This window comes from Anticarsia gemmatalis, chromosome 17 (genome assembly GCF_050436995.1).
Source record: "Anticarsia gemmatalis isolate Benzon Research Colony breed Stoneville strain chromosome 17, ilAntGemm2 primary, whole genome shotgun sequence".
In the NCBI taxonomy this organism is placed as follows: Eukaryota; Metazoa; Arthropoda; class Insecta; order Lepidoptera; family Erebidae; genus Anticarsia; species Anticarsia gemmatalis.
The window spans coordinates 7,415,970-7,435,177 of NC_134761.1; the positions used below are offsets into that span (position 1 = coordinate 7,415,970).

General features: G+C 35.4%; 1 protein-coding gene and 1 pseudogene across 6 annotated transcripts in view; one reads left to right on the forward strand and one right to left on the reverse strand.

Annotated features, from left to right (window-relative positions):
- Sema1a (semaphorin 1a) overlaps positions 1-19,208 on the forward strand; it is a 364,324-nt gene that overhangs the window by 227,671 nt on the left and 117,445 nt on the right. The gene's annotated exons all lie outside the window — the stretch shown is intronic.
- On the reverse strand, positions 186-1,259 carry LOC142980157 (cilia- and flagella-associated protein 20 pseudogene; annotated as a pseudogene).

The following is a 19,208-nucleotide window of genomic DNA, read 5'->3' on the forward strand; positions in this document are numbered from 1 at the left end:
TAGCATTATTTACTTGAGTTCACGTTAAAATTAAATTAATACATAATATGATACAAGTACACGTAAAACATAACGTAAGTAAACGAGTCTAATATCTACTAATCTATAAAAATCTAAGGTGATAGACTTTAAATCTCTTCTTGTCCTTATCCCTTTTACTCCTACTAAAGCATCTTTGTCACTTCTTATTCTGGAGCCGGTTCGGCAGCAGGTGGCTCTGCTGGAGCTGGTTCCTCTGCAGCAGCAGCAGGTTCTTCTCCAGCTGCAGGTTGTTCTTCCACAGGAGGTGGCTCTGCCGCAGGAGGTTGCTCTTCTCCAGGTGTTGGTTCTGCCGCGGGAGCCGGTTCAGCCTCAGGAGCTGCCTCAGCCGGTGGTTGCTCACCCTCAGCTGCCGGTGCTCCTTCTGTTGCCTCTTCTGCTATTGGCGGCGCAGCCTCGGCAGGTTTCTCGACGCTAGCTCTTTTTTCACCGCTGGCTACTTTTTCTACACTAGCTGGTTTTTGCATTTCTTCGGAAGGCTTTTTAATTTCAGCGAGCTCCTGCGGCGGCGCAGCGTCACCTGTAGCAGCTTCTTTTTGCGTATCCTCTTTTTGGATACCCTTATCAGTTTTTTCTTCCTCTATTTTGGTATCCTTTGCAGGAGGTACATTTTCTTTGTTGGCGTCCTCGACAGCCTTCTTTTCCTTGCCCACTTTTCCCGGCAGAGGAAAGTATAGTTTGTATTCCGCTGGTAACTCGTCTTCAGGCAATAATCTCTCCGTAAAATATATTCGTCTCACTCGGATGTTGGCATTAATTTTTAATTTTTGAACTTCTACAAATTGTTTCTTATAGGCTCGTCTCGTGAATTCTGCTAAATTGAATTGTATCTGATTCCATCCCTCTGAGAGGGCTATTGGCATTACAGTGCATAGAGGTAAAATTTGAGTAGTGCTCTGAAAATTTGAGACTCTAAATCTTCTTCTTGTGCCTGTTTCATCAAGTACGGTTACCTCAAAGGAAAAATATTTTCTCAGATTCTTAACGATCATTACGAGGAACGGCATCGTAATTCCCAACACTTGACTACCTTTAGGACATATCATGTATGTTGTACTTATATTACTTCCGCGTATTTCCATTACCATCGTCTTTATTTCTTGGTCCAAGAATCTTTTGATATATCCATCTTTCGTGGCGGTGTCCCAAATGCCCAAAGGTTTAGATCCACCGCTAAAGAAAACAGTAAGCAAACCGCGTTGATACGAATCTCTATACATTTTTCGTGTTTTGTATAAATTATTGTGTTATATGTTATTTATTAAATCTACACAAAAAATCTTTTTGACAGATGTTTATCAATATTGTAATTTTCATTCGTGTTTATTCTTAAAATTATTTATTTTTATCAAGAACAAAGTGTGCCTATGAGGCCTGATACAAATATAGATTATAAAGGAGGATTTAAATTCTTTGAATAATTATGTTTCAAAGTTGGAAATTGAAGGCTCATTTATATTTCTGTAACATCTTTATCTGAATTGGGTGAGACCTTTTAGCATTGTTACGGAGAGGTGAAAGACCAAAATTCGAAGTCTAAAGTACTTTAGCCGCGGCGCCGGCGGAAATTAGCGTTTTTGGCAACCCTAGGTGGGTGGGCGCCCTTTTATCACGATATTTATCGTGAAATCGTCTTTACATTGAAGCGGTCTGACAAAATGTGCGAAATATTATGTTTTTGTTACAAAAATGTTCAGCTTTCAAACAATTTTGCTAAAAATAAAAAATCGCAGTAAAAACATAAAATCACGCTTTGTCCACATGTTCGTAAGCAGAAACCAAATAACTCCAGTTTGATTGATTTGCAAATATTTTTATTTCTGTTCACAATAATATCCAAAACACGACAATAATGTCGTATGTAATTGATTTATTATGTGATTATACATAAGTGGGTTTTATGTGTAGATATTCTACATTTAACTAGGTCGTCGATCATTCATCGTCTAAACGCCACATTCCAAACTCTCAAATTCAAAACGTTTGATCTCTTTTGACTAAATTCTTTTACAAAACTTTATATAAAGACATGATTATTTTCTTTTCAATTCAGTCATCTGTGATCTTAGCTTTGTAAAATACTTTGTAATACTTTGAATTAGTGGGTGTCTATGTCTTTAATTTGAAATACATTGTTTAGTAAGACAAACAATGTTACAAAGTTACTTTTTTCTATCACCATTCATAAATAACTAAAACCTTAGCTAGCTTGCTGTAAAAGAGAGTAACGGAAGGAATATTTATAATAGTTTCGTATTTAAAACAACTATTAGAGCTTTAACTGAACAGTTGCTTTAAAAAGTCTTTTAGCTTCTAAGTTATCGCGACTTATACATATTAGGTCGGGGAAAAAGTCTTTTCGCATAACCTCACGAGCTCACTGAAAGAAACCTAATGAACCGTGTACTCATTTGTGATTCTTGAAGCCAAAGAGGTTTCATTACAAGTTCATACATACTATAATGCAAAAAGACTTTTTCTCCGACCTTATATATGTATAAATAACAAAATAAGGGGTCTAAAGAAAAAATAATAATTTACAATATATCAATATCTTTATATCACGTTGAAGCCACTTTTTACATTGCTATTATTATCCATATCTATACACACAAAACAAGAATTAATAACCCCCGGTTTCTGAGTACTTTTAACGGTAGTTTATCTATTCGATAGCGTGTTTTAATAAATGCTTTAAATAAATAAATTACCGCTAAATGTACCTCAGAAACCGGGGGTAAATAACAGTATAAGACGTTGATAACATTCCAGTTCAATCACAATGCTCCCACGCAAATCCAAGTCAATTGAGGAAAATAGGCAAATGCCCTCGACGTCTCGATGATCTCACAATTTGTCGCCACTTATGCATTACACCCGTCCAACCAATAAATATCCGTAGACGCTTACTACTGACACTTACAATTTATGCTCAATAAGTAGACTAACAGACTACTGTAACACACTTGAAGTCTGCTTTAAATAGAAATAATCGAAGAGTGTAAATCGATAATTAGGTACGCCTATATAATTTAATTTAAGCCGCTTGGTAAGAACTTATTTTGGCTACTCGCTAACTCGTTGACAGAATTATTTTTTATCTGGGAAAAATTGTTTGGGTGTGTTGTTGTGTTAACGGACCCAAAGATTTTTTTTGACACACAAGTTTGTGAGATGTGGGAAGCAAACCCACGACACCCACTTAGACAGCGGAGAGGTGACCGTCTTAACCCATCTCGGCAGTCGTTATCCAATTCAGAATGCTAAACCATATGCATATTTTATAATATTACATTTAAACAAGTTGCCTTTGTTTCCATTCAAAATTGTATTCTATACTCCTTCGTATAATCTAGACTCCAGATATTGTTGAAACTTTGAAGACAAGATTCCATTTCGCGCATAACACATTTCAGCTATATTGCAAAACATAAATCTTATCTAAATGAAAACAAAGCACCAGTAACATATGTTGTACAACAACTTTCAACACCGAAAACATCACACAGATAGAACGTCAAAATAAATGAGGCATTCAGACGTAAACACAAAAACTTGTAACATATACGAAGAAATAAAAGTTTTAAAAGAAAAGCTCGCATTCTGTGATTTATCTAGCCATTTGTCATCCTCGACACTAAGAAAATATGTCACGCAAAGCCACAAGTAACGCACACACCGGCTGTAACGAATATAACATTTTTGTCGTCTCTAAATCACGTGACTTTTCCACTATGCCGGCCGCCACCGCGCCGCACCACACGCCCTTAGAGACACCCTGCACACTAACAAAAAACACGAGTAGCTGGGAACAAAAGAAAAATGAAAAAGTGCCTTTCGACTGTCATGATAAGGAGTGCATGGGCGTGTTCGCGTTGTTATTGTGACTACACTGATGCTACAAGGCTTCGCCGCTTTTTTCCTCCGGATAAGGCGTTCGGCACACTGTGCCTTATATAAGGGGAACTCCATATCCAGTTAAGAAAATCCAATTTTTCGAAATTAATGGCGTAGAAAACGTGGATCCGATAGCGCTAACGGATGTCGGAAAAGAATAAATGAATTAGATTTGTTTACGTATTTTCTTAGGAGGAAAAGATTTTACGTGGATCAGGACATGATAGATGGTATTCTAATCGATATTTAACGTTCATGTTGTAATTCGATGCTTGATACGAGTCGAATCAGGCGGTGAGCGGAAGCTAGTGTGAATATTATATTGTGTGTATTATGTGTGTTCTAGTATTATGTGTCTTGTATATATTATGAGGATTCTCTGCAACGCCATATTAATGCAAGGTATGTTAATATCATATAATCTTGTATCGAGTTTAATATTAACAATGCCAGTGTAACTGTTCAGTCTAATAATTTGAACTACTCCGTAGTTATTCTATTACAAAATAATTACATTTCAAAGCACGCATTCCTAAGAAGCCACTTGAAAAAAAAGCTGTAAAAGTTCCACTTAATTTAAGAATGAGTCACCTATTAAATTTAAGTAAACCCTCGAACATTTTCAAACATTTCCTCCTGCTCCGTAGAACCTGCAATTTAACGCATTCGAATTGCGACTTAAAAGTAAGCAAACCACGGAAATGAAAGCGGAAAATTTTCCAATACGCAACTTTTTAACTACAGTTTGCCGAGAAATATCTAAATTAGAATATCGAAAAGTGTAAAAAAGGAAATAGAAACAAAAAGGCGTCGGTTCAGATGTGGCTGGTGTATTTACAGAGCTCATTGCTCGATGCAACGAACCGTGGTGTGCATAATGTATTGAACGGTGCGCGATTCCGGCAAAGCTTTGTCTGCGTTATTTACAACCGACCCGTGTATTCACGCGGAAATTGGATTTGTAAAATAAGACACTGTATAAATAATCTTTATCTAAAACATATCTCAGCGGGGCCGTTCGCCGCCCAAGTTTCGCACCACACCGTGCGTTCTGATTCCCACAGACCGTTTGTCAGATTACGCGAAACAGAATATCTGTGACGCTAATAGAGAGAATAAACGCTTGTTTATGTGAGAACTTTCGCTTATTTCATTGTTTTTATTTTTTTCGTGTCGTTGACATTGGCTTAAGTTAGTGGCCTCCCGTTTGGAAATAATCGCCGTCGCTTCAGTGCCCCGGTAGGGACAATGTATCGAAATTAATATCCGGGGACGTAGCGAGCGAACAATTTGTCCACCCGGAATGCGGATAATTAAACCGGCCTGCAGCCGTTTCCTAGCTTACATGAAGCTGAAAATATATGACACCGTATCTAGCTGGAATTTAGTTTGTCTAATAAAAGTGGACAGATACTAACCAAACAAACTGCAAAACTATGCCGTTTTGTCTCAGATTCAGAGAATTCCTTAATAAATAAAATTCACTGTTAAGATAGATAGACTGTAATTCACATTATTTTTATAGTTCACAACCCTTTGTTTTGCTATGAAAAAACAATTTTAAAACACAACAATGGAATTGGACCAATTTTAAAGAAAATTGGTCCGCATACTATGTAATAAATTCAATACGAACAAAATTCGTTTTTATCACTATTGCAATCGACAAATGAAAACGAATAAATTAAGCTCCGTATTCACGCGAGTTGGATTTAAATGAATAGATTTATCTGCACACGGATTTGATTAACAGTATAAAACATATCGGGGCTTGTTGGTTGTTAAGTCAAAAGGAAATAGGTCACTCCGGTGTTCAGAGAGGTATTTTACACTGTGGAGTAGCAACTGATTAAAATTTCCTATTCAATATCAACTCGGCAAACTCCCCTGCCGATTTTCGGCTTTCAAAGGACTACCACGACTGGCAGTGGAGTAACTGAATACAGCGAAGACATAAACTTCGTCTCTTTCTAAATGTGAAAATAGAAAAGGAATAAAAGCTTTTAGACTTGTCAAATAAGTTCACTTGATTTTGCTGCAACGGATGGATTTAAAATAGAGTAAGTGACATAATGAAATGGATCGAATCAATTAAGAATAGACTGATTTTAATTTATATTTTCTTCCTGGCCGTTTTTATAAAAAGATTTAGCGTAATTATACTTAGTACAATGCACTGTAAGTCAAGTGTGTCTACCCAGTTTTTCACAGAACCAGTTACATCTATTCCATACAGGTACGCATTAAACATCAAGTGATTTAAATGCTTAAACGAACACATTGCCTCGTAGCCGTGTACTTTGTAAAAGACAGAATCACATACATTTCCCGCTCAGCCATTTTAATCCGTCGCTCGGCATCGTCAGTCGTAAATCTGTGACGTCGATTAGGCCACTATTGTTCGAGTCGAGTCAAATAAATAGCAATAAACATCTTACTTTGTCCAACATTGGCCCAAAAGTAAGTTTATAGACATACTTGCTTTTATGTTTGCCAAATGTTTGGTGTTACTTGTCTAAATGTTGGGCCAATATTGTGGTATCTTGGTCCAATGTTGTAGCATTATGGTACAAATGCGATATAAGCTCCGATTTGCGATCGTCGTCCTGTAATAGGCTTAATTTTTTTATTATTCTCTGTGATAGCGATCAAGCCTGTGATTCTGTCGATCGTTTATTATGCAATTAATGACACAGTATTTCTTTTTTGCTTTGAATCTTCTTAACCGTGATTTGAAATAGATTTTTGTACACATTGGTTAGTATTTAACTATTAAGTAAAATATACCTCTGTTAGTTAATAATTGTACATATAAATTATCTATGCAGAGGTTCTATTGCAGTCAAAAGCGATATTAAGTGTCGTCTAAAAAGCGTTATAACTTCAATAGAAAATAAATTTTGGACTATTCAAATGCATAAAATTATCTGTGGCCGCAAAGCGATCATATATTTTATGATACGCTTATGCTACGATGAATTTAGTTCACGTACAAATATTTTATGCCGTGTAAATAAAGATTTTGCCAAGAATTTGTGCCAAGTCTTGGCAGCTAGGCTCTATACCGTGCCAATGCCAGATATAAACAAAGTATCTCAAAATATTGCCAAGTTTTAAATTACATTTCCAAATTAAATAACTTTTCTGTTCTGTAGTTTATCATCGGTAAAAAATGGGTGAGCCGAACAAAAAATATATATATAAAGAACTGCTGTATTGCAGCAGGAGAAAAAACAATTTAAGTTTGTAGTTAAAATATAGTTTTTGTCGCATAAATTGGCTAGTACAAATTCCATTTTCCACAGTACCGGGACCCGATAACGTTTAGCAATAATCAATCCTCTTCTAAACCTAAATCAATAATACAAGTCTACATAAAAAATACCAAAAAATCAACACATAAACATTTAAACTATAACGTTTACTTTTTTGTACAAAACCAGGTCCTTTAAATCCTTTACATTGAAGCGTCCATCATTACCCGTTAAAGAGAATATATTAGGCGCGTCGCACTGTGAAAAGTTAATGACATGTAAAGGACCCTAGGAGAGCCTCCGTATAATTGTTAGTAAATTAAATGGGTCGTACTACGGCCCGTTTGTGAAATGAGATAGGACAAATTTTGATGTGATCCGGTATACGGACTCCTTAGGGTCGGGTATCGAACCTCTATGGAACGTTCTGTTATTAATTTCGGATTAGGATACATTTGATTGTAAAGCTTAATGAATTGTAAAAAGCGTATTTAAATCGATATTAATTTGGGATGGGAGTTTATTAAATTTTGAAATTGATTTACGCGTTTTATTCAAATTAGTTATCCGATTCGACCTTGTTTTTTAAAAGGAAAATGTTTTTTTCAATCCAAAAATATCTTTTATATTGTGAGTGAGATTCGGACCAAAATAATTAACTTCACAATATTTGAGTAGCCAAAATAAAAGTTTTTTAAATTAGCAATATCAAGAACCTAAAACGACTGCAATTAAATGTAAAGCCTGTATAAAAACCTAATTGCAACTCATTTGAATAATCAAGTACTTTTATACTAGTCCATTATACTCTAAACTAAGTGACATTTTAACCATCCTCTAAGGATACATAAACCCTCAAGGCGACACTTAAAACTGTACCGAGACTTTCAATAAACCTAAGCGTGAATATAAAACTTCCATAATGGCCCCTGTAGGGTGTTTACAGCCACTACTTACTATCTCTAATGGGCCATGTGCAGTTTATTGTCGAAAATTGCATTTTCCGGGTGAAAATTCCAACTACTATTTCGTCTTTATAGCTTGGCTTGACGGTAAAAAGTGTAGGTAAAAAGTTAACCCCTTATGGTCGTTATGTAGAATTGTTCTAAATGACTACGTTCTCTACTGTCTTTGACTGCGTTAAAGGGTTGAAAGAGAGGAAATAATGTGACTGCAGTAGAATTGTCTCGTGTTTGTAAATAAAATAGCTGAGACTAGTAATATTTGTTTCTTTGTTTTCTCGTGTTCTGAGGCTAATCTTTCAAAACTAGTTTGTTAGTCAGTCATCTTCTTTTTTATCGAAATATGATAATATTTTTTCTCTAGAACTCAAGCACTTAAATAGCTATTGAGAGCAAACTCGTGACCATCCATGGAAACAGTTATTTATTTATAAAAGAAAGTGTTTTCCCAAAATAAATCGTAACAGCGGTGATTAAGATATACAATCGGGGTTCACAAAATGGAAATCTATCGGAATGCTTAAAGCCATCCCTTAGTTTACGTCACACTTATCTCCGGGATTATCCCTAGTAATGACCATCTCATGTATTTTACTTACTTCAGCCTACCGTACGAATATACGAACAAATGGCCTCGATCTAACGTCAAGATTAAGGGTAACGCAACAAATTAATTTTTCCTTCCACCTAATACGTTTATTTAAATTCAAAATTCTGAATTTTCGCACAGAATTCGAACTGAAAAAGAAAATAATTTTTTATCTAAACGTCTACGCGGAAAGAAATGGAAGCCGGAAATTTGTTTAATGCCCATCGGGTATCAAATTAAAACGGCTTCCAATGAAAAATTCAAACAAACGTATATATTAAACAAACATGGAAAATACTAAAAACAACATTCAAAAATAAATATACATAGCCGTAGTCAGTAGTGTTATTGTAAACAAGCCACTATTTACATTTTATGTCGGTAAACGAAATTACACGTTCACGAACTTCCGACGGAATTTTCAATTTTCAAATATTTTTTGCAGAAATACTCGTAGTAGCGATGCTGAGCTGAATTCCGTATGTTAATAATTCTATGAACTCAGTAATACAGCTCTCAAAACTGTAACGCGGAAAATAAAAATCGGGAGTAAGATAAATTACTCAGTGTCAAGTTACAATCATTATTATAGAAACGAAACGTGACGAATCTTCAAACATAAAAAAATAATAAGTTTCCTTGGAAAAAACCACTCCATTTCGACAGAACCGAACACGAAGATTACTAGATAAAAGAAATTCCATATACGGCGGACACGGAAAAAAAATATAATGATGTCTGAACCAAAAAAGGCCGTCGATGTCCTCGTAAAAAGTCGTCTGTGCGAAATTCCGTTACGCTTTATCAGCACTAATGGCTTGCAAATAGCTCCAGCAATCGTCTTACACTCTTATATCATTCGCAGTTCGTCCGCTGCATTATTCAGTATTTTGCTTTTTAATATTCAGACGACATATTTGAGTCTCCTTTCAATTTTTTCCCGTGCCTCTCGTGTACCGGTGTGCGCTGAATTTTGAAAGCTACTTATTGATGTTCGTTGCTTAATCCCAACATATCACGTCGAAGACGGGTGGCACCATTTATTTTTTTTATCGATACCGCTGTGGGCCCCTCTTGTTCTCCCGTCCGCTTCATTTTTTATAACTCATAGACGCTGGATTTATCGTGGTTGATTTTCACCGATATCGATGAAGTCTCTATCGGGGCGGCGCTAGTAATTTATACGGGGGAAGGAATGGATTCATAGCCGGACGGATTAAAAAGAAAATGAAAGCAAAATATATGGGTCTGTCGATCGAGCGCTGAAATAGCTAGCTGCAGGTTGGTTTAATTATCGACATTCCTGCAGCGGGGCTCGACAAATTGTTTTTGTCGGATGGCGTACGTCGGACGATATTTCATTATAATAACCGCGATATCGAGGTGCCTGATACGACACGTATTTACGACACTATTTATTGCTCAACGATTCATTTTGTCACGGTGATTATAATATTAAATTCGTTTTAAAATCATCGGTCGTTTGTTACTGCTTGTGTGACGAATTCGTTACTGAGCCACTGCGGTATAACTGGTTTTCCTTTAACATTGATTATTTACCAATTATTGAACGTAGCTGGATAAATTCATAACATATACAATGCAAGCAAGATATACCACCATAATCGCGCGTGAAAAATAACATAGCAAATCTAAACTAAACTTTATTTAAATTTGCAAAATTAAATGCGAATTTTGAATAAAACGGTACAATATTTGTTCATTTGCACTATAATTTAGGCAGTCGATCGCTGTGGTCAGGACGAGTCGCAACTCAGCTGATTTCAGATAGCGTACAATCGTCGGGCTAATACATCCCGATGCAACGATAGCACCACGCTTGCGTAATACAAACTGGTTTAACAACGATATAGGGCCTATGGAAACGGTGGAATATGCTAAAAGAAACTAGATATACAGGCCAGGCTTTGAAAACTCCATCGGTATTACACTTACACTTATCTGTAAAGACGTTAAAATTTCAAACTATTTGATCTTTCAATTGTTTAATTAACTAATTCGTCAACTTATAGCCGCAATTAGGTACATATGTTGTGTTCTTGGTATTGTCTTTTTCCTCCTATATCAAGGAAAACGGTAAAAATGTTATCATATAAAACCGCCGAAACATAGTTTGCAGTAAGAAATAAGAATCTCGTGACGTATAATCCTATGTATTTCTAACTCAATATCCAACATGACAAATAACTCACACATTTCATATTTCCCCCCAAATCGAGCTGAAGACGACATTACGTAGTATGTAACCGCCCCTCAATAACTTAGGTGAAACCAGCGGGAACAATACGAACACATTCCAGTGCCATTATCCATATATAAATCAGTGTTGGGTCCATTTTACCGGATTGCCTGCAGTTACGGTTGCACTTATTGCCGATTTCTCTCCTCCAATCCGACCCTTGAACACTTCGTCCTGCACCCCTCCCCTCACAGCTCTACCCCACCCCCCCTTCATGCTCATCGTTAGCCAGCTACTTCATTTGTTTGAATTTAAGGTCAACGAACTGTAATAAAGAAATTTGATATTATTCTAAGAAGGTGTCTGGATGAAAGCGATTTAACAATGTTTTACTTTCAAATACAAAGAAAATTGTAGTCTTAACTTGATCAGCTGATTAGTCATACTGTGTGTTTGTTGGTTTTCAACAATCAAATAACTTTTCTTAGTCTGAATGGTTTTCTACTTCACCTATACAAGCAGAGATAATAATAATCGTTTAATATATTTCTCTTATTTCTAAATTTAAAACAAAATTTATAGCAAAACTGGTAAAAGGGAAGGAGAGTATTCATTATTTCGACAAATAAATGATTTAAATGTCAAAATATTTGTATTGTGCCCGTAAATAGAAAAATATGAAAGAGCGACTGGCTTTTGTGATGAGATTTAGTGTATACTTTGATGTGCCTTTTAATTTGTGCCAAAATGAGCATCTTTTCCCCTACTTTACCGCCCACTTAGCCAATTAGACACCTACAGGGGTTACCGATATAATTTTTTCTCGTTAAATTGGCCAATTTTTCCACTCTACCCATTCCCGCTCGAGGTAAATATGACCAATTACCAGACCTACCCATTTCACGCTACTTACTTTTAGATGACGCTTAGAAAATTTCCGACTTCATATTAAACTGAACGTAATTGATAAGGGAATTTTGAGGAAAACTACTTTAAAAGAGGTTACTTGGAAAATAACACCCCTCCTTAATATATAAATTCTTTCAAGTGAAAAATTGAGAGCGAATTTGTTCAAAGCGTCAAGCTATTTTAAAATAGACATAAATATTTTAATAAATTAATCACCAAACACGTCACCAAATTCAATTTATCTTACAACATTTTTAATAATCCTTAAATATCAGAACTAGAAAAAAATCTATCTCATTCATCACAAAATAATGTCCACATTACCAAATTGGTATAAAACTTGGCACAAATGCTCGAACAAATAACATCGTGAAGTCCTAACAGTTTTTATTCGGAATCCAAGCTCGGAATCAGAGAACTAATTACATTATCATTAGTTTCGGCACAGTGGGCCGTTCAGTTATGGCCAACCCTTTGGCCGGCTTTGAAATATTCGAGCACACCGTGCACAATACTTGAGTATGTATGTTGTGTTAGGGTTGCAACATTGTGTAGGCGATTTAAACGTACGTTTAATGGATTTTTGCAACTACTATTCAAAGATAACTATAGAAAAGAGCAATGATAGCCCAGTGATTTCAACATACGCCTCCCATGCAAGTGGTGGATGGTTCGTAATCAAGACAACACTATACCACTATTAGAAATAATTGTGACGCAACCTTGCATGCCCGACAGTTCTTGAAGGTGGAAAGCATGGAAAGTCCCTAAACCACACTTGGCCAGAGTGGTGGACACAAGGCCTATCCCCTCCCTCATTTCGGAAGGAAACCTTTGCCCAGCATATGGGACAATTTTGAGTTTAATTTATTGATTATAAAACTTATAACCGTAGAAAATTCTAAATTATTACTATTACCCAAAGCTTAATCAATATCAAGTAATTCTGTATTTTATTTTAGTATATCAACATTTATTTAATTCAATACCATATTGAGATAATGAGACCACTAGGTTTTATCTAACCACAAATTGTTATGTATTTGACACTATTGATGACACCTACAATTGTATTACTGCTCAAATAATTATATTAATTTGACCACTTGATGTATGATAGTAACCAAATGCATTATGTTTATGTTATTGCCCACTGTGCATGAATGTTTTGAATTTCAATACCTCTTTTTGGCTGGTTTTAAGTTTCACTTAATAGGGAAATATGATAAGCCGCAAACATTTCAATAATGTTGCAATAAAATGCAATAATTTGATATTTATTCTCTTCCTAGCGGATTGCCCCCCGGTTTCTGAGTACATTTAGCGGTAGTTTATCTATTAAATAGCGTCTTTTTTGTATGAGTTTTAACGCTATTGAATAGATAAACTGCCGCTAAATGTACTCAAAAAATGGGGGGCCGACTTCCTTTGGGTATAGTACCATTTTATTCCATTGATCCCATCACCCATGTCAGTTGGAATTTTGATCCCATCGGTCCAATACAAACCTTGTCATAGCATTACAAACATATTAAAAAAATAATTATCCAATTTAATTTAGTTGCTTAAAAGTTATGCACGTCCTCACATTTCGGTGATTCATTTATATATAAATGGTCGCCATTAACACTATGTTTGTATGGGATTTTACAGTTATTTTGACATAAAGCAGTTTTTTATTTGATCATCGATAGAATACACTTTATTTTTCTCACAATACTGTCGTTTTAAGAACAAAACTCCCCGTGTTTTTTATTTACCTATATAAATTAGATTTTACAATAGCATTACCATTTTAAATCGAAGCAAACATCAATTGTTTTCTACAATCAGTATTTCTAGTAACACTGTGGTCTGAATACGTGCGCTGTGTACAAAGTTAAGAAACAATTTTCTTCAGAACAATTTAAAATCAAATCTGGTATGCGCACTCGTAAATACGAAATTACATTGAAACCAGACGCATAAAGTACGAATGTATGGAAAATATTGTCTAAGTTTGGCAACCCTAGGAGTATTGAACAAACTAACTTTACTTAAAATATTTTTTATCAGTTTTATGATATGTTATACCTCGTAGTTTCTCATCTGTGAGATAAAATATAGATTAGGTATTTTGAATGAACATTGAATGTCTGTTCTTGCAAATGTTAATGGAGTATGCTCCATGCCCAGATTATAGGATTTTGATTCCTTTGCATCTTTTCACGTAATAATTAGTTCCCTGTCTGCTCTACTTAAAACACAAACGTCGTACTACAAAATATATTTCGTCTACCAAAGAGACTACTAGAGTAATATCGCACTAATAATGTACTACACTTCATTATCCAGTTTTGCCCTCTCTTGCAATTCGGAACCTCAATCTTCTGTATAAACGTTCTCTTACTAATCCGAGCATTTCAGAACGAAATCTTTCACGAAGTTTGCACCGAAATCGCTCGAACAAATTAACTTTTTTATTTCAATTGTTTGTAGTAAACGAGATTGTGCAGTGAGGTTGTGCATGTAAACTCGGCATCGACGAGACGCAGCAATTTCCTTGCCAAATCGAGTGTGAACGAGAAACCACCGGTTTAAACCGGTTTCCCTGTGCTTTTTTCTAATACCGACCAGTTGTTTACAACTGCAGGGGAGGAAAACATTAGGAATAAATCCCAAAGCTACGCAGACAAGTTTGAGGGTGAATGTCCTGCTTTACTTTACAACATTTCTGGACGCTTTTGTTCTTTTAAAGTTTATCCCAACGCATTTCGGGTCAACATTCTGCCACAACAACTGTCTCATTTTACAACTAAATTTTAATTTCATTTATCAAAACGTGAAAACATTTATTTAAATAAGTAATGCCACATTTATTTCACTAAAGCGAACAGCGTTCGTAATTCCATCCCGCTTTCAAGATCCCAAAAGTAATATTAAAACAAATTTTGTTCAAAATAAATGCACGGAGAACCACCGAAATCCCCGCACATGACCGGAGGTTAAAAGACAAGTGGGTTGAAGACACGATAACGCCGCCGGCGGCGGGGGGGTTAAAATCTAATTTGCAAATGCATTTCCTGCCTTTCAGACTGCAGTGACGTGAACCCGCTTTACATTTTTAAACAGAGCGAACAGATTCGATCGTTTTGACTGTTTTCTCGTTGATAAAACATTGTACCCAGGATCTCTTAGACCCTCGCGGTGTTTGAGGGTTAAGTGTAGAAATGGATGCTGAAGTACTACAAAAAAGATTTTGTATTTGAAATAGATTCTAATCCGAGGCCCAAATTCTAAATGGACGAAAGTAATAAAATATTCTAAATTCAAAAAGCGGATTTAAAATTTTGGGCTAAAGTAATTCTATATTTTAACGAATTTCATTCGTTGCTTTGTTCAGATTCCATTTTCGAATGTGGAACAAAAGTGGAGCTCTGTGTTCAATTTGCGCTATTACCATAATTTAGCCAATTTGTCTAGGGAAAACAATGGCGAATAATATTAGTCGGCGTGATAACATGCGGATCGAAGCAATTAACGGACATGGCTTTAGCGAGAACTTAGATTTGTAACAAATATTATGTCTGTAAATACATTTGGCTCGATTCCAATTACTTAAGACCGATCCATCAAGGGAAAAAATAGGCTGGAACGGGTCGAGCGGCACTATGGTGGCTAAAAGAGAAGTGGAGCAGTCCATCAGTGTATCGATCGTAGCAGACAACTCCATAGCCGGCACATGTGCCCGCGGTCCGCTTAATAACGCCGATTGGCGGAATTTCGGCGGAATTTCGCCAGTGTTCACGGTCCATTGCCGGCGGAAATTACGTTGCGTAGGAAGCCTCCAACCTTTTTGCAGGCTTGTATTGTGTGCGTATCGATTTGCTTTTTAAAAATTTGATTGAAACGAAATATTTGTTTACAAGCAATCCGAATGTTGGGGGAGGAAACTGAATTATTTTTGTAATAGAAACAGTCTGGCTATCTAACGCAGGTTCTGTTGGACTGGGCTTAAGTAACAAGCGAAACATGCACATATTAAAGTCACAATTCTAAATCACTTCATTACGTTTATAAGGGTAGCCTTAAACGTAGCATATTACACGTAAAAAGAACTGAGTTCTACAACATTTAGTTTTAAGAAGTCATCAGGAGACAATCCTTCAATCAATTACTCGAGTAAATCAAAACTAATAGACAAGTAAGCAGACTAATCTACAAACAAACGGTAAACTTTTCAATTACTGTTGCGACAAAAGTATATAAGTTGCAAGATCGGATTTCTATGGTCGTTGCACACGTCACAAAGTCGCCGGCAACTTTTGACACACCCCGGAGCTCCCAACTTTTACATTAGACATAAAGTTTCTACCAACTTATTCTTCACTACTCGAGAATCTTCACGCAATGAACAAATCTTGGAGAAACTAAACATTGCTTTGAGACATCTTATTTTACCCAAATCTAGTGGAGATACAAGACACTAGGTACATATTTTTTGAGAAACTTAAATAAATGTAACCAATTAATGTTCCACTACTGGAAAAGGGTCTCTTCCTGGAATGAAGGAAAGGTTAGGCCTTGTGTCCACCAAGCTCGCCAAGTGCGGGTTGGGGGTTTTGAAAAACTTAAATAAATAAAAAATACAAAGATGATTTAAAAATTGTAAAGTAAACGAATGCATAAATAATGAGGCAACTATAAAAATAATTTGTTAAATCGTATTAAAAATTACACTCGACCGAAAAACGAAACATTGCGATACCGCAAACGTCCTATAATACGCTTGTGAAACTTAATGAGCAGTCGAAAACACCAGATAACTCTGGTAATCTGATTTCAGACTGTAATTTAAAACTCATCTCTCATAATTACCTTGCCAGTTCACAATACCCCTGGATGCCAATGACGACCCGTAATTGGACACTCGTTAAAAATAATTAACTTTTCATATTAACGGACTTATGTAAGTTGTGAATAGATTTACGATTCAAAGTTTTTTGACCCAATTGTAGGACTGTTCAAATTTCAATATATTTTTATTTCTGTACACATTATTGATATTTATTTTGTTGATGCTTTTTGAAAATTCGAAGCGAATGCTTTATTGAAATAATGACTTAATATTTTCATATTTTTCTTTTAGTGTTCTATTATGAATCTAGAATCTAAGCCGATTCATTTTATATTTTACTCACGTGTACGCAACACTCAAAAAGTTTGGAAATCTAAACTGAAACAGTATTTATTTATATTTAAAAATCAAATATTTGAAAAATACAAAAACGGTTGGCAACAAATTTAAAGCTGAGCATACAACAAATAGGTTACATCGAATTATAAAAATATTTCAACTACACAGCACGCGTAGCAATTTAATTTGTACACAAAAAAAGGTATATTCAAATATTTTTGGCAAAACTATTGGAGCAATTAAAAAACTTGATATATTTTATAGCACTTTGCTAGTCCAATATTTCTGAGTTATACGGAACGCCAGCGTTTATTATCGAACTTCCAAATTTATTGAATGTTAGTTGGCACGTAATCGAGTCTTTATACAAAATTAGTATTACTATCGATCGGTTAAATCGCTAGTAAAGTTTCCTCGTTATGTGCCAACATAAACTTTTTAGACTTAAATCTTTTTGTTGAAAAATTAGTCTGAAATCTTTTCATTGTGAGTTTTTAGTACACGTGTGGAACGAAAAAGAGGTTAATCATTTCGAAATGTAACTCATTTTTTTATAAATCCTTCATACCCACCCACATTTCACAGTTCTTTAAATCAATGTTTTATACTCACCAAAATATGAGCTCTCGGAAAATCCTTCCTTGGGTTTTTACTCGTATATTAAAGCAACATTTGGTTGATTCAAAGTGCATACAATTTTGAACTTATTGGCTTCGGTCGACCTAGTTTCTTGCTCTGAATATTATCCTCAGTTGAATTGCCCACATTCGCCTTGCTACTCTAAGCAATCTTCCCGAAGTGGTAGTCACCTGTGCGATGCAATAACCGGGCTGTCTAAATAATTACCTTTGCCTCTTAATATTTTATACAGCCTGATGTTAATTTTGTATGAATTTATATGGTTAATGTAGCTGCTGGATGAAGAAACAAAGACTTTTGAAATTAACTAAGATATTCATAATTCGCTCCTTATTAAACTATTTTGGCTTTAGCCGATACATTGTTGGTTACTTAGTATATAGTCATACTTCAGGATTGTAGAATCAGATAAAAAAAACGTCTTACATAAACCAAAATAATTATACATCGGGACTAGCGGGATAGACCCTTTTTAACACTGTCGTGAATATGATTCCTTTAATAAAATAACATATTTTAAATCTATTTATGCCTCCCACTAAATGTATATTAACAAATTATTTTCTATCTTTTTCAGGTAAGACCGCCATAACGCATTAAAATTCGTAAGTGAAGTTTAAAATGAGTACATTGCGGATATCCTGAGTGCGAACACTAAACAAGATTAAGTGCTGAGACGTAGGGTGCCTTGAGCACAGGTGATAAAATACTCATGAACTATGTACACTCGTAAAATTAAATATATGCTTCGTGGGTGGGCTTAATTGATAGAGGAAGTAGTATACTAGAATATAAAAAGGACTGTAGCCATTAGAATTGGCAATAAACATTGACAAAAAAATCAAATAAACCAACAAAAAGTAAAATAATAATACATGCCTAAGGAAACTGCTTGATTGGAAATGCTAGTGAGAAAAACATGTATTTAAGACTTACGTGTTTAATGGTTACTTGAGTACATGTTTACTTGAAAAATATTAGTGCAATGTTGAAAACAGACTGTAACAAATATTTAGCAAAGAGCAACTTAAAGTTTTGCATCCCGTTCAATATTTTCCAACTTTCCAATACTTATAGAACTTAAATAAACCCCCAACAAACATCTTCGAGTCAGCACCTAATATTGACATTTTCTCCCCAACACTCAATATTCAGTACTTGACCAAATACCGCAATACATAGAGATAATCATCCACGTTATTATACCACCCTCGAGGTTACAAATCCGTTTTATCGATACAATAAAACATCCTTAGTGAGTACTCGGTTTTATTAAAGAGAATCGATATAATGGGAGTGCTTCTGAAGATGGACCCTTTAGTTCGACAACAAGTACACGCACACGCACATAGATACACGCACACACGCACACGCACGCATTCATATATACACGTGTGTGCGGGCCCTGTGTGTGCGTGTGTGCGCATCTACTTATGGAAAATCCCGAGGGGCATATAATAATTTTTGGATCAGAATTATTGAATAAAAATATTAATAATAATATGAGCACACTTTAGTAGGTATGTTTTTATTTTTTAGTTTA